Source organism: Garra rufa, chromosome 6 (genome assembly GCF_049309525.1).
Source record: "Garra rufa chromosome 6, GarRuf1.0, whole genome shotgun sequence".
NCBI classification, from domain to species: Eukaryota; Metazoa; Chordata; class Actinopteri; order Cypriniformes; family Cyprinidae; genus Garra; species Garra rufa.
The window spans coordinates 3,144,063-3,168,020 of NC_133366.1; the positions used below are offsets into that span (position 1 = coordinate 3,144,063).

At 37.6% G+C, this 23,958-nt stretch overlaps 1 pseudogene; it reads left to right on the forward strand.

The window, feature by feature from the left end:
* The first annotated feature begins 13,258 nt into the window (after positions 1 to 13,258).
* The window catches only part of LOC141336092 (uncharacterized), a 73,042-nt pseudogene continuing 62,342 nt past the window's right edge, over positions 13,259 to 23,958 (forward strand).

Genomic DNA, 23,958 nt, shown 5'->3' on the forward strand with positions numbered 1-23,958 from the left:
ATTTCAACAAGACCAGATGAAACTTCTAACTTAGCAAAGTTAACAGAGTGTGATAAAAATGTGAAAGACTGGATGACCAACAATTTTCTACTGTTAAATTCAGATAAGATATATTACCGAGATATTACTCATTGGACCAAAAAACAGTACACAGAATCTCTTAAACTACAACTTGCAACTAGATGGATGTACAGTTATTTCCTCTACAGTCAAAAATCTGGGTGTTATATTAGACAGCAACCTGACTTTTAAAAATCATATTTCTCATGTTACAAAAACAGCATTCTTTCATCTTAGAAACATTGCTAAGCTATGGAACATGTTACCTGTTTCTGATGCAGAAAAGTTAGTTCATGCATTCATGACGTCTAGACTGGACTATTGTAATGCACTAGTAGGTGGTTGTCCTGCTTCTTCAATAAATAAGCTACAGGTAGTCCAAAATGCAGCTGCTAGAGTCCTTACCAGATCAAGACAATATGATCATATTACCCCAATTTTACAGTCTCTACACTGGCTACCTATTAGGTTCCGTATCACTTACAAAATATTACTTCTTACCTATAAGGCCCTTAATGGTTTAGCTCCTGCATACCTAACTAGTCTCCTACTACGCTACAATCCCTCACGCTCCCTAACTAGTCTCCTACTACGCTACAATCCCTCACGCTCCCTAACTAGTCTCCTACTACGCTACAATCCCTCACGCTCCCTAACTAGTCTCCTACTACGCTACAATCCCTCACGCTCCCTAACTAGTCTCCTACTACGCTACAATCCCTCACGCTCCCTAACTAGTCTCCTACTACGCTACAATCCCTCGCGCTCCCTAACTAGTCTCCTACTACGCTACAATCCCTCACGCTCCCTAACTAGTCTCCTACTACGCTACAATCCCTCACGCTCCCTAACTAGTCTCCTACTACGCTACAATCCCTCACGCTCCCTAACTAGTCTCCTACTACGCTACAATTCCTCACGCTCCCTAACTAGTCTCCTACTACGCTACAATCCCTCACGCTCCCTAACTAGTCTCCTACTACGCTACAATCCCTCACGCTCCCTAACTAGTCTCCTACTACGCTACAATCCCTCACGCTCCCTAACTAGTCTCCTACTACGCTACAATTCCTCACGCTCCCTAAGGAGCAAAACTCTGGACTTTTAGTAGTACCTAGGATAGCAAAGTCCACTAAAGGAGGGAGAGCCTTTTCACATTTGGCTCCCAAACTCTGGAATAGCCTTCCTGATAACGTTCGGGGTTCAGACACACTCTCTATGTTTAAATCTAGATTAAAGACTCATCTCTTTAGCCAAGCATTCACATAATGTATCTCATAACGTTGTAATTTCAGTTACATCTGATCAAATGCACATTAATATTCTTCAGCTTGGGCTAAACATATCCTTTTTGTTTGGTTGGAAGTTGGAACAGCAGCTACGCTAATTATTTCTCTATTTGATTTCCATCCCGTGGTAACTAGGATTTACACAAGATTCAGTCTGGATTCAGAAGAAGAGATGATGCCAACCCCTCAGAGGACTGCAGATGATGCCAGCCTTGAAACAACATTCAGCACCACATAATTTTCCTACAAGTTGATTACAGCACATAACCATTGCAATTAGTGTTCATCATCTGTTTGATTACACAGTTACTGATTCTAACATTTATATCATATGTACATTGACTTAACATACAATTTAAAAGGCCGTTTTAAATATAATTTAAATTTATAGTTCTGTTAAATGTGGTGTGTACCAGAGCTGCTTTTCATTAAAAAAAAAACACACACACACACAATTTCTCGAATATCGAATATTTTCTTAGGACCCCCACATATTGGTCTAGGCCCCCGTTAGAGAAAATATTCTGGCGCCTGCCTGCAGATTAGAAACGACGGCAACGAAGAAGGCGACACACTTTTAGGGAGCTCAGGAAACTGAGTTTATGTTGTGTAGATTGCGCGATTATGAACAGATTGAACGCAATGCAATTTATTGACGGACAATAGGAATAGAATAATGGAAACTCCATGTAAACCGGAGTGAATACAGAGAAACGCATAAACAGAAATGGTAAGATACAGATTCCGCTCAGAATGAACCACTTTTTTTCATTTTAAGCCCTGCTTAAATCATACTGAGCCCCTGCACATGACATGCAGGGGGGAAAAAATCTTCCGGACGAATTTGTATTTTCTCATGTTACTAAATTATGCATGACATTAATAAATAGTGACCAGGATTTAGTTCAATCAAATCAACAAACAAATTATTATATCGTGCACTCAAATTACTTAATACAAGGGAACGAGTTACTAGGCCTAAGTTGTGCATATGATTTAGTAAAATGAGGGAGCGAAATATACTATTGTGCGCACGCTTTAAATTTTTCCCCTGGGGCTCCGTAAGCCACATTAAGCGTAGCCTAAACTTATCTTCTTTGAGTACGACTGGCTTGTTTTAGAAGTATAGTGTTAAAGTAAAATGTGAGAAAAATGTTTTTTCCCCGGTTGTTATTATAGAACATTAAACTCGCTCCACTGCGCTACCTTTGCGATCACGTCTCGTGTCTATTTCACCGTCTCGAAGCACTGCCTTTTAGAATGTCCTGCGACGGGGCCCCCCAAAGGGTCGGGGCCCCCACGCACCGCGGGGGCTGCGGGGGTGTCCGGTACGCCACTGGGCCTACCTGGAAAAAAATACATGTTACATTTTTTCAAACGCCTAACTTCCATTCCTTAAAGAAATTGAATATTTTATTCAGCAGTAATTTTGTATTGATAAGATGTCTATATACTGAATAATAATCTGCAATATTAGATAAATCCTGAAAAAATGCAGAAAAATATTAAGCAGCACAATTGCTTTGATTTTTTTTTTTTTTTTTTTGTATAATTCTGTCAGATCGTCTGTCAAACAAACTTTGGTTACACTATAAAACTTATAACATTTACAAATGCGATCTTTTGTATTGGTCTAGAGACTCCTAGTGGTGAATACATGCTAGAACAACTTTTTAGTGCAGACGCAGACGTCACGTTCAGTGAGACGAGGGCACGTTGTAGCGTCATGTTTTTGAACCTTTCCAGACGCCATATTTCAGGAAACACGGAAGAACGAAAGCAAAAGGGTGAAAAGTCAACAGCGGGTTTTTTTGAAACTAGAGGTGTGAGATCCGGAGCAGTCGACTGTCAGAGCGGGAAAAGACACGGTCTGATTAATATTAAGTTATTTGACAGCATTTGGCATAATCTGATTTGTGACTGGATCTGGACACTAGAATGGAGTTATGTAGTGGAGGCAGTGGCGGACTGGCCGTCTGGACGTTCGGGAGAATACCAGAACGGACGCTGCAGCAGGACGGCCCTCGGCCTCTGTGCAGCCGTCACAGTTTTTTTTTTTTTTTTTTTTTCTTGCTCATAATTTACTGTTGTTCTATGTCAAGATCGATAGGTGGCAACAATGCGCTTACAAGCCCATAGATGCGCAAGCTCACTCGTCAATGCTTGTCACTCAACCGTTTACAAGTGCAGGTGGGAGAAAGAACATGGAGACTGCAGGTGTTGGTAACAGGGGAAAAAAAAGGAAAGAAAAGGGTGTGAAGGAGGAGGCTGCGGCCGCAGCAGCACAGGGACATAGAGATGAGGGACAGGTGCAGGAACAGGGGGAAGTTCCCCAGACAAGTGCATTGCAACTCAGCGAGGATAATTAGGGTTATTTCCTAGGTAATCTGACTTTAGCAAATGTAATTTCAGGTTGCTACATTTGTATCTATACCCCAATGAAATAAAACTATTGCAGTTTTTACAGTTGATTAGCTATAAAACACGATATAAACATGCACCTGCATTAACATGAAGGCAGAAGAAATATTTAATAAGTAATTAAACCGTTTTTGTGCACACTGCAAAAACTCCATAGTCAAGTCAAAAAATCTTGTTTCCTGCTAAAAAAGTATTTTTAACCTTGTTACTTATATACTAAGCAAGAGTATAAGGTGTTAGATTATTAATCTTATATTGAGTATGTATGCCTTATTTTTAGAATTCTTACCAAGTGTGATTTGTCTTATTTCATTGGTAGATTATTTCACTTAAGTTAAGAAGTTTTCGACTAAAATCAAGTATTTTAAGGGTTAGGTTAGTCGAAAGCTTCTTAAATTAAGTGAAATAATCTGCCAATGAAACAAGAATTTGCTAAGAATTCTCCAAATAAGACAAATATACTCAAAATAAGATTAATAATATAACCTCTTCTGCTCTTGCTTAGTATATAAGTCTCAAAACAAGATCAAAAATACTTTTTAGCTGGAAACAAGATTTTTTTGACTTGGTTAGATGAACAGTTTTTGCAGAGCCGTATTTTTTGCACAAATTAATTAAGAGATTAGCAAGTAATAAATATAGTTTAAGATTGCATGCCATTTCTACCATTTGTTTTTGTATGTTTTAGGTAGTCACCTCATCTGCATAATTATTTCAGTAGAGAGACATTAAAAGAGGGCTGTTTATTTCTGTGAGTATTCTACACTATGCTTTTAACACATCTTTTAGTCAACATCAGAGATAATGCTATAATTTGGAAGGTAAAACATAAGGGTTAAGATTTAAGTATTTTGAGACCCGTGTCTGTTGCTGATTAGCTTTCACACACATCTGTTGTTGTGGGCTGAGCCGAGTCAAAGTCCAGGGCTGTTTTTTAGTCCCAGTCCGCCACTGAGTGGAGGTGGAGGTGAGGATGAGGAAATTGATAATCTAGGGTTCAGGAGATCTAGTAGTCAAAAGCATGGACAGGGGAGAGAGAAAAGATCTTTAGAACAGGATGAAATTGAGGGCGATAGAGCGGTAAGAAGGAAAATGTGTCAGGAAGACGATCTGAGGGTCTTAGTTAAATTTAAAGAAGGGGGCGACATAAACGATGTTGGTTTGTGTACATTAACACACGGACTGAAGAAAGCGCTGGGAGACATAGAAATGGTGAAGATATTGCAGGATGGTAGACTATTGATCAAATGTAAAAATATTGGACAAAGGGACAAGGCTCTTAAAATTCAGTCAGTGTGCAAGAAAGAGGTAAGTGAGGTTAGGGAGTTTGGGGAATGGGGAGCGAAGGGGGTTATATCGGGAATTCCGTTGGGAGAGAAACTGGATGAGCTCAGGAAAGTTATCAAAGGAGGAACAGTAGTGAGTGTGAAAAGGCTTCAAGCTAATCGTAATGGTGAGAGATTGGATAGCACGTCTGTCCTCCTAGGGTTTAAAGAGCAAGTGCTACCAGAAAGAGTAATGATAGGCTATATGAGCTTCTATGTACGGGAATATGTCCCTCCCCCGATCAGATGCTATAAATGTCAAAGGTATGGGCATATTGCAAAAGTCTGTAAAGGTAAACAGCGGTGCGGGAAGTGTGGAGGTGAGCATGAATATGGAGAATGTAGTGATAGGGATGAAAGGAAATGCTGTAATTGTGGGGGGGACCATACGACTGCATATGGTGGATGCCCAGAAAGGAAAAGGGCAGTAGAAGTCCAGCAGATACGGACAGCAAGGAATCTCTCATATGCTGAAGCAGTTAAAGCAGTTAAAAGAGACAGAAGAGGATGATATGGAGTATAAACCGGACATTATATGCATACAAGAAACATGGTTAAAACAGTCACTGGAGTTTGTTATAAAAGGATATTCAAGTGTCAGAAGAGACAGAGGGGAAGGGAATGGGGGTGGTTGCGCTATATTTGTCAGGAGAGGAATACAATATAGAGAAATAAAGAAAGGTAATGATTTAGAATTTATTGTTATAGAAGTTTGGACTAGAATGGGCAGTGTGAAGGTTATCAATTTTTATAACCCATGTAGACAGTTGGAAGTGGAGCAGTTAGAGGAAATCTGGGAGAATGTAAATGGGAAAGTTATCTGGTGTGGGGACTTTAATGCACATAGCACACTCCGGGGAAACAAAGATGACTACAATGGAAGTGTGATTGAAAGTTTTCTGGAAGAAAAAGGCATAGTCTGTCTAAATGACGGTTCAAGCACTAGGGTTGATGTGGTAAGGGGCAGCGAATCTGCTATAGATTTAACTATGGTAACAAGAACAATAGCAGATAAGTGTAGTTGGGAAGTACACAGGGAAAACGTAGGAAGTGACCACTTCCCTGGTGAGAGAGGGGAAATGGATTCTAGGAAAAGCTAACTGGAATAAATTTGTAATTTTAAGTGAATATGAGCTTTTGAATGTTAATAAAAATCAGAGTGTTGAAAAATTATGTATTGACATTAGTATCAGTATAGTAGTTGTGGCAGAAAGGGCCATTCCAAAAAGTATGAAAAAGATAGTGCCATGGTGGTCTAAGGAATGTAATGAAGCCATTAAAAAGAGAAACAAAGATTTTAAAACGTTGAAAAGGACGCATAACTTTCAGAATCTAATAGAGTATAAGAGGTCACAAGCGAAGGTAAGACAAATAATTAAAAAGACAAAGAAGGAGTATTGGAGGAAGTTCTGCTGTTCTCTTGGACGTACAACACCAATAGAACGAGTGTGGGGAATGATTAAGAAGATGAGAGGAAATGGAAGGGAATATGAATATCCAGTAATGGTAGAAGGAGGTAAAACCATTGTAAATTGTAGAGATAAGGCAGAAGCAATAGTAAAAACTTTGGCTAGGGTACACAGTTCAAGAAACTTAAGTCCCGAGGAGATAAAAGCAAGGCAAGACACAATGGCAAAGTATAGAGTTGAGTTGCAGGAGAAGGAAGGGGAAGGAGTGTTAAATAGTTTATTTTCACTTCAGGAGCTGAACAACGCCTTGAAGAAGGTAAACAGGTCTACACCAGGAATGGACCAAATTTGCCACTGAATGTTAGAGGAACCGAGTGATGAGGGTAAAGGAGTGTTGCTTCTATTATATAATAAGGTATGGGAAGAAGGAGTACTCCCCGCATCCTGGAAGGAATCCACCATTGTCCCAATAAGGAAACCTGGGAAGGACCCCAAAAGTCCTGGCAGTTATAGGCCAATAGCGCTAACCTCCCAAATGGGGAAAACTCTTGAGAGAATGGTTAATGATAGACTTACATATTATCTAGAAACCAAAGGATTAATACATAACTATCAGTCAGGTTTCAGGAAAGGCAGAGGTACTATGGACCCATTAGTAGCCCTGGAGGATGTAATAAGGAAGGCTCAAGTCAATAAAGAAACTGTTATAGTAGTATACTTTGACATAGAGAAAGCGTATGATATGATGTGGAAGGAGGGGTCGCTGGTCAAATTGTCTCAGCTCGGAATAAGAGGTAGAATGTGGCGATGGGTTAAAAATTTCCTATCAGGAAGGAAAATCAAAGTTAGAATTAATGGGGTTTTTAGCAATGAGTATGAGGCTGAAAATGGTACACCTCAAGGAAGCATAATAAGCCATTACTTTTTATTGTTATGATAAATGACATTTTTAAGAACATAGATAAATCTATAGGTGTTGCATTATTTGCTGATGATGGAGCTATGTGGGAAAAAAGGAAGAAATATAAACCATATTGTAAATAAGATGCAGCAAGCAGTAGACATGGTACAAAAATGGGCTCTAGAGTGGGGCTTTAGGATATCTGTGGAGAAGACTAAAGTTATGTTCTTCAGAAGGAAAACTATAAGTCAGGACTTAAAGATCACAATTTGTGGCAAAGAGTTGGAAAGGACAGACCATTTTAAGTATCTTGGTATTTGGTTTGACAAGCGATTAACGTGGTATTGCATATCCAAAAAAATGATAGAGAAATGTAAAAAAGTGTTGAATGTAATGCGATGTCTGCGTGGTGTAGAGTGGGGTGCAAATAGGCCTGCTTCGAATCAATATTTGATTATGGCTGTATTGTGTATAGATCTGCTAATAAAACAATATTGAAGAAGCTAGACATCATTCAGAATCAAGCATTGAGGTTATGTAGTGGAGTCATAAAAACCACTCCTGTGGCAGCCTTACAGGTGGAACTGGGAGAAATGCCTTTGCATCTCAGATGAGATCAGCTATCTCTGGTCTACTGGGCTAATCTTAAAGGGCATCAGGAGGGTCACATAGGACTGAATTCTTTGACAAACTGTCAAGAGAGAGGAAACATAAAAATGAAAAGTTTTGGATGGATCATTAAAGAAAAGGCGAGTGAAGTTGAGGTAGATCAACTAGCTGTGTGTCCCACAGTTTCCTACCCTGCAGTTCCTTTGTGGATCCTTGAGGTGCCTTCAGTTGATTTTGGCCTCCTGGAGGCAAAGGAGGAAATAGAAGAATTTAATAAATCTTATGTTGAATGGTATATACAGGAGACATATGGGGATAGATCTATTATATTTACAGACGCATCAAAAAGAGAAGACAAGCAAATGGGGGCAGCGTTTGTCATCCCAAAACTAAAAATTGCTGTAATGAAAAGGCTAAATAACAATTTAGCTGTTTATACAGCAGAGCTGATTGCTATTTTTCTGGCTCTCGTATGGAGCGAGAATAATGGGCTTAGGCCAAGAAATATAGTTATAGTCTCAGATTCAACTTCAGCATTGTGTAGTATTAAGAACCTACAGTCTCAGACAAGGCAGGATATTGTACTAGACATAGCTCAATTAATAAGCAATCTGCAGAAGTCAGGAATCAGTGTCACACTTTTGTGGGTACCAGCTCACATTGGAGTTACAGGGAATGAGTTGGCAGATCAGTATGCTAAGAAAGCTACAGAGCGATCTAGTATTGATATGGAAATTAAATACAGTAAGGCTGAAATTAAGAGTATTGTTAAGGATTAACTGAGAGGTAAGTGGCAGAAGTTGTGGGACAGTGAACCAACTGGTAGACACTTTTACAATATTCAAAAGAATGTGGGAGGGTGCAGAAACGTACATAGGAATACTCAGGAAGAAGATGTGATCTCTAGGATGAGGCTAGGCCATACAGGTTTGAACAGCACCTTGTTTTTAATGAAAAAACATGCTGATGGCACGTGTAGTGATTGCAATACTCAAGAAACAATAGAGCATGTGATAGAATCCTGTAATAAGTACCAGTATGAGAGGCAGAAGTTATTTAGCTGCCTTGAAGCTGAACAAATACCCTTAAGGCTAGAGTGTTATTACAGAGACAGTCTGAAGAAACATGCTACAGTTATCTGTTCCTTTTCCTAAGAGAAACGGGTCTACTAAGGAGAATATAATTGCTTTATTATTTTTATTATAGAGAGTAAGTATTCCAGATCCACCCTCGTTTTCAGAAGGTGGCGGTAATGAACACCATTCGTTGTTTGCCAACCGCCAATTAAACAGAAGAAGAAGAAGAAGACGAAAGCAAAAGCTACTATTTCTTGCCCGAGAAGACGCCATTATGGAGATTTGATCAACTTCAAATGTCAAACTTTAAGGTGAGTTATTTTCTTGTGATGGCACGAATATTATCGGATGTCTTTTGATTCGTGTAACTTTAGATCATTTGTTCAGTTGGTTTATATAACAACACAATGAACATTTAACACATCTTACTCCGATCCTTAAGTAACCCACTGTTGAACAGTTTCAGTGTCTCTTCAGTTGAAGTATATTTTCATATGAGTGTCACATTAATCAGTAATACATATGTATGCCATAAACTCATCACTAAACTAAACCTGATCTCCAGGGCCCGGTTTTTCAAAAGGTTTAATCCGGATAAAATTGATCCGGATTTAGTAATCCTTTATTTTGCGATCCTTGATCACGTAATCCAGTTTACTTTTGAGCCAGTTTTTCAAAGCAACATCGGATTGGATCAATCTGATCCAGATAGGATCTTTTCAGGATCACCAAATCTGGATAACCAGTGCTCAAACAGGATATGAAATTACAATGGAGAACTATAGATATGTAAAGAGCAACAAGTAGAATAGCCAGTGTGGGGTCAATATAAGTTTATTTTTATTTGAAATGAAAACACACACATTTAAAAAAAAAAAAAAAAAAAAAAAACAACACACCCCATCCTCTTCCAGCAGTCCACTCATCTGAGACCTACAACACAAACCAACCTCCTGCATTCTGCCAGAACGAGCAAACAAGACGTGCAACAAGGGACGCATGCAATAGTTATTTCTAACACTATTTCTGATTTGGATTTGTTTTGGATTTCAAAAATCAGTGATTGCCATTCTTTGCATTTTTTGGTCATTCTGTAATCATTGCATGCATCACTAATAAATATTCTAAAAACAAAAATATTTTCAATTGTGATGAATATATATTTATCAATTAGTGACAGAATAAAATGTATTGTTTTTGGTCAATTTTGACAGTGGTTTGGGGGATTATTTTATGAGGCCAAACTCTTTCTATTTTGCTGTAGGCCTATACTGAAAGGCTGAATATGTTAAAGCCTACCTAATCACTGTAGCCTGACGGACGAACAAATAAAATTAAAACCTTATGAATAAATAGGATATCTTGTAAGATACTGCATGATCAAATATAGTATTATTTGATACATTTTTAAAGTTTTCATTACATTTTGGGCATGAAATCCACGCTTAATTCACCCTTCTGATGGGATCAGGTAAATCCAGATTTTTTGGATCAAAGTGATCCAAATCCTACAAAAAAGTTCTGAAAAACCCAAACTAAAGGTTTGATCCGGATCCAAACCAAGATTGGATTACGTGATCTAATCCGATTATGTAATCCATTTTTTCTTTTGAAAAACCCATTTTCAAGATTTGATCCAATCCGTTATCCAAAATCCTAGTGGATTACTTTTGAAAAACTGGGCCCAGATGTTCACATTTACAAATCCACTCCTGGCTACTTACTATTATCTTACTGAAATGTGGGTTGATAATGTTAAATGTTTTGCATGTTTTAATTCGTAATGAATATGTAAATGAATAATGCATATAGTTTGTGACAGCATGAAGCTGAGCAAATGACACTCTTTCTTATTTTACACTGTTTACTGTGGTAAATGTTTTCAAGTTTGTGTTGTGCTGTCATGATTATTATCAATAATGAGATATCTGTTGCACAAGTCTCATGCATGATGAACATATAGGCCCCTATGCTTATGTATTTGTTTACTATGGAAATGTGTAAAGCACAAGCCTTTCTGTTCTTTTCTCCATCAGAGATTCAGCAGTAAAGCAACAGGCATCATGTTTGTCTGATCATCACACACTGTTGACCTAAATCAGAGAATCTGAGGTAACTATTCATTATTATTTTAATCAGCTTAATCCACAATGATAGACTTTTGACTGCAGCTTAATGTCTAAAGTATTTATTTATAGTAATGGTTACCAACATGTTCATAATTCATAAAGAGAGGTGTTTTTATGTTTGTATGTTCAGTAGACAATTACACAATGTGATCCAGCAACATTACAGCAGCATCAGAGACTGAGTGTCTGAATCACGCTCTACATCACTTTATATTAATATTAAAAATGAACTGGACCAATGATGACTCTACTGTCTCTATAGTAACAAACACAACCTTCACATGAATCTGATTAGCAGATAAACCACACGCTCTGATTTCAGTCTGAGTTTTTAATTTCAGCGAGTAGTTTGCTGTGTGCATTCAGTTTAACAACATTTAAAGTTAAAGACAGTAAACTTCATTATTCAGCTCAACTGTGCTCATATGTTTTATATTCTAGCTTCGCTTATCTATTAAATGTGTGTCGTGAAAGTGCACTGTTTACTAGTGTATATGCTTTAACTTCTCAGGTTATATCAGTGTATGACCTACTTTAGATGAGGCCAAAATTACAACAGCATATACATATATTTAATTGTTTGACCAAAATGATTGCTAGAGACAGTTTAGTAGTTGCTGGATATTAGTTGGGACACGTCAAAGCATCTCTAATAAATTCTATATTCTACACTCTTGGTCTCTAGTTAATTATGGGTAATAAAGGGAGCAGTGAGAGAACAGCATCTCAAAGACACAACAGAGAGTCTCTGAAGAGTGACAGATCAACTCCTCATCCTCCTAAACTCAGTGATGAAGCAGTGACCTCTGACCCCAGGTGAGACACTATCTACTATTGGACAACAGAGAGACTCATAATGAAGTTAACAGCAGGAAGAACTAAAGGAAGACATATTTGTGTTTTCTCATATATATTCCAGCAGGGGGAGACAGAGATCTTCATCTCCTGAACCCAGCTGTGTGTCTCTGAAGAGTGATCGATCAATGCCTCATCCTCCTAATTTCAGTAATGAACCAGTGACCTCTGACCCCAGGTGAGTGTAAATGTGATGGTGTTTTGACAGATCTAGTAAAACTAGGAGGAAACTAATAGATTAATATGAGAGTTAAAACTAAGAGAAATGTTTTGATTTCCAAGACACTGAAAACTGAATCATGAGATGAAAGTTAGTGCTGCGCTTCACTCTGAAACACAATACATCAGACTATAACCTTTCTGCGATTAGATTTTAGTTTGTTATCCAGTGCTTTATCAAATCAATAACACACACAACACTGCAGCTGGAACTAGACTTTACAAACTACTGAATGACAATGATCTCATTATGTGCTTTATTTAATGTTACAGTTGTTGGAATATCATTTTGTAAGACCTTTATAGCTGAAAGCAGTAATAGGTAGTGTTCCTCACATCTTGAACATACATTTAAGACAAAACAAGAATGTTCAAGCAAGTGTATTCTATGACATTCTATTTCTAATAATGTTAAAGTTTTTTATTTCTGAATTAGATTGAATTCATTTCACCCGCTCACACTTCTGTCTGGCTGATATTTGATGATTTTATCAGATTACGCTGCTGTGTCACGTCTGTTTAGGACACAGTGTTAGAGACCTTTATGTTATAATGAGAAGTGTAGAATATATATTGTTAATTGGGAAACTGTCAAGACAAATTAGTGATGGTGATTGAAATACTAGAGAAAATGACTAACAGAACCTGTGATGTCAGTTTAAGGAGGAAGTTGTTTAATCTCAGAGAGTTTGTTGTCACTGCTTGCTATAGGAGAATTAAAAGACTTTCCTTTTCTGTGTTTTTTCTTATCTGTGAAGCTGCTTTGGAACAATGTGCATTGCAAAAAGTGTTATGCAAATAAACTTAAAATGAAGTTAATATGCAAGACAATAATTTGACAAAAAATATAAGAATAACATCTGTATTGATTTACTATGTCATTTTAACTTTGTGCATTTCAGTACTTTTTCATGATTATAATGTATTGTCTTTTTGTTGTTGTTGTGTCAGCAGAATAAATGAAGTCTCCAACTTACAGTTTAGACCCTCTGCCATCCGTCTGACCAGTACATTCACTCCTGTTACACCGATCCTGGATAGAAATGATCAACCAGTGAATGATGAACTACAGAGAGTCAAAGACAGACACAAAACCAGCATGAAGAACAAGTATGAGAGATTATTTGAGGGACTGAAACTCCAGGAGAATGAAACCCTCCTGAACAGCATCTACACACAGCTCTACATCATAGAGGGAGAGAGAGAAGGAGTGAATGAAGAACATGAGGTTTTACAGATGGAGAAAACAGCCAGAACACAACACTCACAAGACACTCAGATCTACTGCAATGACATCTTTACAGCCTCATCTGAACCAGGATATGAGGAGAAAGACCAAATCAAGACTGTTCTCACTAAAGGCATCGCTGGAATCGGAAAAACCGTCTCTGTGCAGAAGTTCATTCTGGACTGGGTCGAGGGAAAAGCCAATCAGGATGTAGATTTCATGTTTGTGCTTCCATTTCGAGAGCTGAACTTGATCCGAGATCATCAGTACAGTCTTCACAGACTTCTGCTGGACTTTCATCCTGAACTTCAAGATCTGGACTCAAAGATTTATGAGGAGTGTAAAGTTGTGTTCATCTTTGATGGTCTGGATGAAAGCAGAATCACACTGATGTTTTCAGATGATCAGAAAGTTTGTGATGTGACTGAGACTTCATCAGTGGGTGTGTTGATGTCAAACCTCATGAAAGGAGAACTGCTTCCCTCTGCTCTCATCTGGATCACCTCCAGACCAGCAGCAGCCAATCAGATCCCCTCCAAATACATCAACCGTCTGACAGAAATTCAGGGATTCAATGAGCCTCAGAAGGAGGAATATTTCAGGAAGAGAATCAGTGACCAGCATCAAGCCAGCAGAATCATCTCACACATCAGAAGAGCAAGAAGCCTCCACATCATGTGCCACATCCCCGTCTTCTGCTGGATCTCATCCACTGTGCTTCAGAAGATCCTGGAAGAAGATCTGAGTGCAGAAATCCCTCAAACTCTGACTGAAATGTACATCCACTTCCTGCTGATTCAGATCAACATGAGGAACCAGAAGTATGAAGAGAGAGATCCAGAGAAACTCCTGCAGTCCAACAGAGAAGTGATTGTGAAACTTGCTGAAGTGGCTTTCAAACAGCTGATGAAGGGCAATGTGATGTTCTATGAGGAGGACCTGATTGAGAGCGGCATAGACGTCACTGATGCCTCAGTGTATTCTGGGATTTGCACTGAGATCTTTAAGGAGGAATCTGTGATTCATCAGAGGAAAGTCTACAGCTTCATTCATCTGAGCTTTCAGGAGTTTCTGGCTGCTTTCTATGAGCTTTACTGCTATTTAATGAAGGACAAGGAATCACTGCAGTGTCTGGAAGCAAAATATAAACTTGACCCTGAATATTACATGAAATGCAACTCTGAAAGCGACTCTAAAGAAGTCTCTCTGTATGATTTACTAAGATCAGCAGTAGATAAAGCCCTTAAGAGTGAGAATGGACAGCTGGATCTGTTCCTGCGGTTTCTGCTGGGCGTCTCACTGGAGTCCAATCAGAGACTCTTACAGGATCTACTGACACACACAGAGAACAGACCAGAGACCATCAGGAGAACCACAGAGTACATTAAAGAGAAGATCAAAGATGGATATGGAGCCGCTGGATGAGCTGAACCCCATGAAATACAACACATCAGATGAGGGCAGAAGAAGACTGATACCAGCTGTGATCAACTGCAGAAAAGCTCTGTGAGTGTTTAATCATTAACTAAAGTATCATATTTAATAATGAATCTGACCCCTTTAAAATAAATGTTCCTAAATGAGAGATTTTCTCCTAAATAACAGGCCAGAATCTCAAATGAGTCACAACACTCTTAATACAGTAGATAGTTGATCAAAATGTGTGTTAGTGCTGCAGTAAATACACTCAGTCTGATGTGAAACTCATTCATTAAATCAGCAGCAGATGAAGCAAAGAGACAGACACTATTCATCAGTAAAGCTGGAATTCAGACATTTTCACTTGTGAATGAAGATAAAATAGTGACACATTACTGGTAATATCAATAACAACAATAATTTAACATTTAATCTTCACTAATTATTCATAATGTTTAATGTTCCAGCTGTTTGACTATTACAGTACCTATTATGAGAGATATAGGTTTAGTTTTCTAACACATAATTACTTTGTCACCATCAGGATCAAATTAATGTCACAACAGGTTTAGAAACATTTCAGCAGGTCACACATGTTCTTATTCATTATCTGTCCATCTTTGACACATCTATTCTGGTTTACAGAACAGTCCTCATGACAAGACAACAAATATATGTCCATGAGATAAGAAAATGATGATCAGTTTTTCATGAAATTGTTCCTTTGAATGAGTTAAAACATGAAAGCGCTGTATTTATGTGAAACAAGTAAATGGTCACAATTTGTCAGAAGTACAATCATAATATTTATGTCACAATTGTAAGTTCAGTGAAACTCTTCTGGGTTAGAGCCTTGTATTTTAGCCAGAGCCAGACGGACCCCAGCGGACTTATTTACGGCCCTAGGGCTGAGCTGGACAATTCTCAGGTCATAGCTCAGATGTGGGTCTGGATCGGGCTTGTTTTAGGCTTCTCCTTATGTTTATATTTTACACATTCATCAATAATGGTGATGAGAAAACTTGGCATGCTGGTGGAAACAACACGATACCAGGCTACTGCGACTATCAACAGCGTCTCGAATGGAGTTTCGTATTTTAAATTATTTCCACTGAAAAAAATCTTAAAGAGTGATCATCTGAAGCCTCCATGTCCTGCACTTCAGCTTCCACTCTCCACACAAACGACTGGATATGGGTCTAGCAGCACACATTTATATCGGCTAAGCATTTAACATTGTGATATGCTTGAACTGTTTTATATCTAGATTTTTTATTTTAGGCAAGTCGTGATGATTTAAGAAGACTAAACTGATCAAACATATGCTATGATCAACTCACTGTCTGCTGCTTGATCGTTTCTTAAAAAAAAGAAAACTTACATTTAACAAACAAAACAGATAAACAGATAAACAGATATGTACTCACTCTCTTGTCATCCAAGATGTTCATGTCTTTCTTTCTTCTGTCGTAAGGACATTATGTGCCCAAACTAAAGTGCCCGAAGTGCAAAGGTGCTGCATATCAATGCACTGCTCATGAGGATATCAGCCGACAGCTTTAATACAACAGTTACACAAGAAGTTATTATTAATTGACTTACATTGTCTGACTGTAACACTATTGTCTGATTTTGCTCTAATTTGTCGTCACAAATAGTTTGAAACAAGTCACAAATGAGCCACTGCACATCTCCATTCAAACACAGCGGTGTTTAGTTTATAAACTAACGTGTTTTTCAACGAATCAATGATTGAAAGACAGTCACTTGTTTTATTCCTGAATGAATCAGCCGTTCAAACAAATCAAATGGATGATATGATTCAGTAATTAAATTAGTTTTAAATATCTTTTCAGTGATTTAAATCATTTAATATTTCTATATTCAAAATGTTATGTTTAAAACATTAATCTCAACATGAATTTATGAATTTGATTGCTCTCTTGCCGCCTCTGAGCCTCATTAAACATGAAAATACACCTACAAGACACTTTTGTGTTCTTTTGTGCCACTTCTGTAGTACAAATTAATTTTGATTGGTGACTTATTCTCTTTCTACTTGTTCTTTTCTGTTGTTTTGTCATTGCACTATTAAAATCCTCTTTACATGTCTTTATTATTATTGTTTATCTCTTCCAGACTTTCTGGCTGTAATCTCTCTGCTCAGTGTTGTGAGAGTTTGTCATCAGCTCTTCAATCCTCAAACTGTGTCCTGAGAGAGCTGGATCTGAGTAACAATGACCTGCAGGACTCTGGAGTAAAGATTATTTCTGATGGACTGAAGAGTCCAAACTGTCAGCTGCAGATACTGAGGTACTGAAGGACATATAAGAGATAATGTAGGATCTGTCTATATAAAGATATATGGTGTCATCAGTATAAAGTGAATGGAAAGGTTTGTGACACAGACATGGAGATTTAGTATTTGAGTCTGATTTCTACCTGTCCAGGTAATTTGGTTGTGTTCTGGTGGTGGTTTATGTAGCTCACAGTGGAAAGTCAATGAGAGTGGAGACTGCTGTGGCAGATTGTGTTCATATGCAGCATCCAGACGCTCCAGTACTTGTTGATATCAACTATTTTAAACTGGATATAACAATGCCGGATACATTTTTCTCTAGTTTTGATGAAAGGAATATTTTAGGTCAGAGTGTTAATATTCTTAATTCATTCATACCTGAGTGGTCAGATCATTTAGTTGATGTTTGAACAAGTTATTATTTTTTTATTTTTTTGGAAGGCTATAAAAAGACTAGACTAATTTTTTTAAACATTCTGCAGATGAGGATGAAATTGAATCTGAGGTGGCTCAGTCAGATCAGAGGGGTACCGATATTTCAGTCGAAATGCATTCGGTTTAGTTCATGTTTAAAATCATATTCTGGGGGTGAAGGGCTCTGTCACTGCAGGGGGCTTCAGGGTGTCATAGGAAAAGTTATGTCTGACCCTTCTCACATTTTGTATGAGGCATATCACTTTTTATCTTCAAGCAGAGGCTTAGAGTTGCAGATTATATAAATGCTTTGTTTATAAATCTGTAAAATGTATAAATGAGAATTAGGGGTCTTGTTGGCCTCTGGGCTCCGGAAAGTAGAAAGGACTATACTAATGCACTGTAGCCATGTATTTGTATTGCTGTTATTGTTTTATTAAGTTGAGTCTATTGTACTGTTTGGTTATTCATTGGTGTGGAAGTGTATTGATGTGAAACAGTACACACTGTGAGATGCAAGAACATTTTTGGAAGAAATTCCAACAATAAAGTGTAATTAAGTTTAATTGAATGTACAGTTAGCTGGTCATAATGTTGATGTGTGTCTGTAGATGATCTGAATGTTGATGTGTGTGTTCTGCTCTCTTTCAGGTTTGTTGGCTGTAATCTCTCTGCTCAGTGTTGTGAGAGTTTGTCTTCAGCTCTTCAATCCTCAAACTGTGTCCTGAGAGAGCTGGATCTGAGTAACAATGACCTGCAGGACTCTGGAGTGAAGATTATTTCTGATGGACTGAAGAGTCCAAACTGTCAGCTGCAGATACTGAGGTACTGAAGAACATACAAGAGATAATGTGGGATCTGTCTATATAAAGATATATGGTGTCATCAGTATAAAGTGAATGGAAAGATTTGTGACACAGACATGGAGATTTAGTATTTGAGTCTGATTTCTACCTGTCCAGGTAATTTGGTTGTGTTCTAGTGGTGGTTTATGTAGCTCACAGTGGAAAGTCAATGAGAGTGGAGACTGCTGTGGCAGATTGTGTTCATATGCAGCATCCAGACGCTCCAGTACTTGTTGATATGAACCAGTTTAAACTGGATATAACAATGCTGGGTTTTAAGTGATATGTAAAGGGCCAATCAAAGAAGAGTAACTTGCTGCTAATTGTTTAGTAAATGTGGAGGGAGAATATGTGTCCAGGATAAGGTCACCGGTTGCAAACTCGGATCATAATGTGGTACATCTTGTAGAAATTAGGGATGTCACAATACTCAATATAATATCGAACCGATCGGTACGACATCCACGGTTCAATACACGGTTGTGAATTGCGGTTTTTTCGGTTTTGCATCTAAATATCTTCCTTCCTTTTATTTCTCTTGGAATTTGCTGAATGTTTGCCCATGATTTCATGTGCTGAAATGAGAAAACGCTTCCCCTCTTATATTTGAAAAAAAATAACGAAACACTAGAGCATCTTCCATTCTAATGACATGCAATGATAAGCCTTTCTAAACCTGTTGTCCAACAAAAGTTATAAAATAAAGTTACAAAAACATTATAACTTGTTTTTAATTCACAACATCAGTCGAGTGTTTGAAATAACTTCCTTATGTTGTGATCTGATGTGGATTCTCATCACAGAATGAGGCAGACGATAAATTCTATACTCATATTCAATGTATGTCGATTAGCAATGGCTTATGAAAATACCCGAGATGGCTTGAAGAACACAGATAAACCATATATTATTGCAGACGAGTGTTTATTGTCCTTAGATTTCATCATTCAAAACGTTTACCGTTATATCTTGTTTTTAATAAGTTACAGCAATAGCGATGCTTTTATCCATATTAGAGAAGCTGGAACGGAACGTTATTAGCGCTACTTCTTTGATGCATATGTGTTTTGTTTTTTTGCACAAGGGCGCCCTCTGGCATCCAGTATGAATGAAACCCATTCTATTTTGCGTAAAAATCTAAAAAATGATACCTCTCTCAAAAGAAAAATTAAGCAGACACATTCTAAACCACACTTTATCTAGCGTGCAGAGGTTTACAGGAGTATTTTGTTAAGTTGTTCCAAAAAAACCCACACTGAAGTGGCAAGATATCAGAACCAAACCGAACCAAAAACCGAGGTACGTATTGAACCGTGGACTAACTGTATTGTTGCATCCCTAGTAGAAATGTAGAAATCTAAGCTGAAGAGCAGTAAACCAGAGAAGAAACCATTAACAGACTACATAGGTTTCTGTGTGCAGTCAGTGATACCAACTAAGGAGATTACAATCTGTCTGAATAATGAGATGAACATTACTAAAGATGTTAGGCATGTGATGAATCTAGAGAAAAATGCTTTTAAGAAGAAGGATACAACAGAATTAAATCCTCTAGAAAAGGAGATCAGATTGTCAACAACACAGAAACCTATAGTAGTAGATAATGAGATGGTCAGAGTGTTAATATTCTTAATCCATTCATACCTGAGTGGTCAGATCATTTAGTTGATCTTTGAACAAGTTTTTTTTTTTTTTTTTTTGGAAGGCTATAGAAAGACTAGACTAATTTTTTAAACATTCTGCAGATGAGGATGAAATTGAATCTGAGGTGGCACAGTCAGATCAGAGGGATTAGTTTTTCGTGTTTAAAATCATATTCTGGGGGTGAAGGGGTCTGTCACTGCAGGGGGCTTCAGGGTGTCATAGGAAAAGTTATGTCTGACCCTTCTCACATTTTGTATGAGGCATATCACTTTTTGTCTTCAAGCAGAGGCTTAGAGTTATTAGCAGATTATGTAAATGCTTTGTTTATCAGTCTGTAATATTTATAAATGAGAATTAGGGGTCTTGTAGGCCTCTGTGCTCCGGAAAGTAGAAAGGACTATACTAATGCACTGTAGCCATGTATTTGTATTGCTGTTATTGTTTTATTAAGTTGAGTCTATTGTACTGTTGGGTTATTCATTGGTGTGGAAGTGTATTGATGTGAGACAGCACACACTGTGAGATGCAAGAACATTTTTGGAAGAAATTCCACCAATAAAGTGTAATTAAGTTTAACTGAATGTACAGTTAGTCGGTCATAATGTTGATGTATGTCTGTAGATGATCTGAATGTTGATGTGTGTGTTCTGCTCTCTTTCAGGTTTGCTGGCTGTAATCTCTCTGCTCAGTGTTGTGAGAGTTTGTCTTCAGCTCTTCAATCCTCAAACTGTGTCCTGAGAGAGCTGGATCTGAGTAAGAATGACCTGCAGGACTCTGGTGTAAAGATTATTTCTGATGGACTGAAGAGTCCAAACTGTCAGCTGCAGATACTGAGGTACTGAAGAACATATAAAGGATAAAGTACAGTCAGACAGTCATAATGTTGATGTGTGTCTGTAGATGATCTGACTGTGTGTGTCTGTAGGTTGTCTGGCTGTATGGTGACAGAGGAAGGCTGTGGTTATTTGTCTTCAGCTGTGAGTTCAAACCCCTCACACCTGAGAGAGCTGGATCTGAGCTACAATCACCCAGGAGAATCAGGAGTACAGCTGCTCAAACACAGACTGGAGGATCCAAACTATAAACTAGAGAAACTCAAGTATGTCCAACACTGATTCTGACATACTAAATGTGTGTGAATGATGCAGATCTACATTAATGTGTGTTTGTGTGTTTATAGTGTGGATCATGGAGGAGAGATCAGGATGACAGCAGGACTACGAAAGTGTAGGTCTATAAACACACACACAAACACACTCTCTCACTCACTCACTCAATTCAATTCAGTTCAATTCAAACAGCTTTATTGGCATGACAAAAGCACATTTTGCATTGCCAAAGCATACATAAGAATAGAGAACATATACAACAGATGATAATTTGGAGCAATCAAGTGAATTGAAATAACATTTGAAGAAGTAAAATTGAATGACAGATATTAGAACACAGATAATAAATAGTAAAAACTGTGTAACTCTTTGTTCTGTCTCTGTCGTTCCATGCACAAGAACATGGTCTATTACAGCAGCTCTAATTTAATCTGAAAAGACTGTTTTTGGTTTTGCTCTTACTCCTCTTTCAGCATCTGGTATTTGCACTCTTCTCTAACTCTCAAAACAACGGATGCAGTCGTGCCATCTGGCTTTGATTTTGTATATTTAAATATTTATAAACAAGTGTGAAGAATTCTGAATTATTGTGTGTAAATGACAACAGCCGTGTTGTGGTTGTGCTTCACTTTTGCTTTCTTGTGTTGCTGAGGATGTAATGAGGAAGAGGAAAGTAGATGAAGAGTCCTCAAGGCAAGATGAATGTGGAGTTGCTGGTGTCTTTGGTGTCTGAACACAAAGAGCTTTTTGACAAACGCCAGAGCGACTATAAAAATCTGGATAAGAGGGAGTTGTTATGGAGAGGAATTGCAGATCTGCTGCTGGAAAAATTCAACGTTCTGTTTCGCAGTTAACAAAAAAGTGTGTGAATGGTTTTGACAAGCACATAAATACTGGCTCTCTGTAATTACGGATAATTGTGTGCTAATTGAGCTCAAACTTTGCAGACTCAAGTGAACAATATTGAATGCTAGTGTTTCTAAATGACCACATGGTCTTTGAGGAGAAATGTAGGGATTTGTGTGTAGAGTTTTACAGTAACAGTTCACCAAATCTGACTAAAGCAGGAGAATAGTGTTTATAGTTTAGGGAAATGGGTGTCATTTTTATGGTTTTGAAATTTTAGTTCAAAAGTCTGGTTATAGTGTTTTTGCAACTGAGAAAAACTGTAAATAGTCAAATATATCCCAATATTACTGCTCTTGCTGTATTTTGGATCACATAGATGCAGGCTTGGTGAACAGAAGACAATAAAAAAACATTTAAAAATCTCACTGTTTTGACTGGTAGTTTATATCAAGCATGTGTACAGTAGTTGGACTGAAACCAAACATAATTTTGAAAAAGGTGATTATTCCAAGGTCTATTCTAAAGCCATGTTTAGTTGGTGTTTAGTAAAGCCATGAGTGTTTGCACAAGAGAGGAGTTAGTGTGAGACACTGATCTATTAGTGTGGCATCTTCATCGCTTGTGTTTGAAAAAGGAAATCAAGATACTTCCTGTTAGATTTTTGTGTGTTACACAGAGAATTGTGTGTTGTGTTTTGCAAAAAGTGCTTTATGAAATTAAAAACCGAGTCAAAGACTGAGAATTAGCGTATGGTTTTGCAGATTTGGTGTGTGCTTCTGGTGTTTGAGTGTCAGCTTTCACAAATTGTGTGACAAGTAAAGATTGTGTGTGTAAGCAGATGACAAAAACTGTAAGCTACATCCATATTAATCTAGATACATTGGAAAATGCAAGTTTCTCAATATTTTGGCCTTTTATCCACACAAAGACTTATGGTTTTTCTGGCATTGTTGTTTTATATTATAACACAAATATGACACAAATTGATCTTCAACTTAAAAATTCTGTAAAAAAAATAAAAAGTAAAGTAAATTCCATTTGAAAAAAAGCTGGAAAAATTTTTTTTTTTTTTTTTTGGGATGAGTTTTGTTTGGCAGCCGTTGTTACCAGTCATTTGATCTTTTTTTTTTTTTTTTTTTTTTTTACAGTGTGAGAAATGCATATATATATATATTTATATATTTATTTAAAACATGTATTTTTAAAAAGTATATTTTTAAACGTAAAATATATTTTGAAAAAATATATATATACACTCACACAGTGAAAGTGAAAGTGGTGACATTGTATAAACAAAAAATGGCCAAGAAATATATTTCCTAAAATATATCTATATATTTATTCTCATATTTCTGGGAGAGCTCATGTTGAACAAACTCTGGTGTATTGAGCAGATTCTGAATAAATGACTCTGATTGGCCGTTGTGTTCACTCTCTCAACAAACACGTCTGTGATTGGCTCCAATGATCAACGCTGCAGAAACACACTGTAAATAGAAAGTGTTGATGTTGTTCACAGTCACACAAACACACACAGGATCATCTGAAAACCAAAGCGAGCCGCTGCTGCAGAAACCTGCTATCGTTATGCTTTAACATTTAAACCAGCTTTCTCTATATTAGTGAACACATCTGTGAATAGTGAGGACATTCTGGACAAATCTAGTCAAAGCTGTAAACACACACAGACATCTTCACTGTTGTGCTGTTCTTGATGTTTCTCTCTTCTTGTGTTCAGATGCCTGTGATCTCACTCTGGATCCAAACACAGCAAACACTCAACTCGTTCTGTCTGATGACAACAGGAAGATCACAGATGTGTTTGAGCGTCAGCCGTATCCTGATCATCCAGACAGAT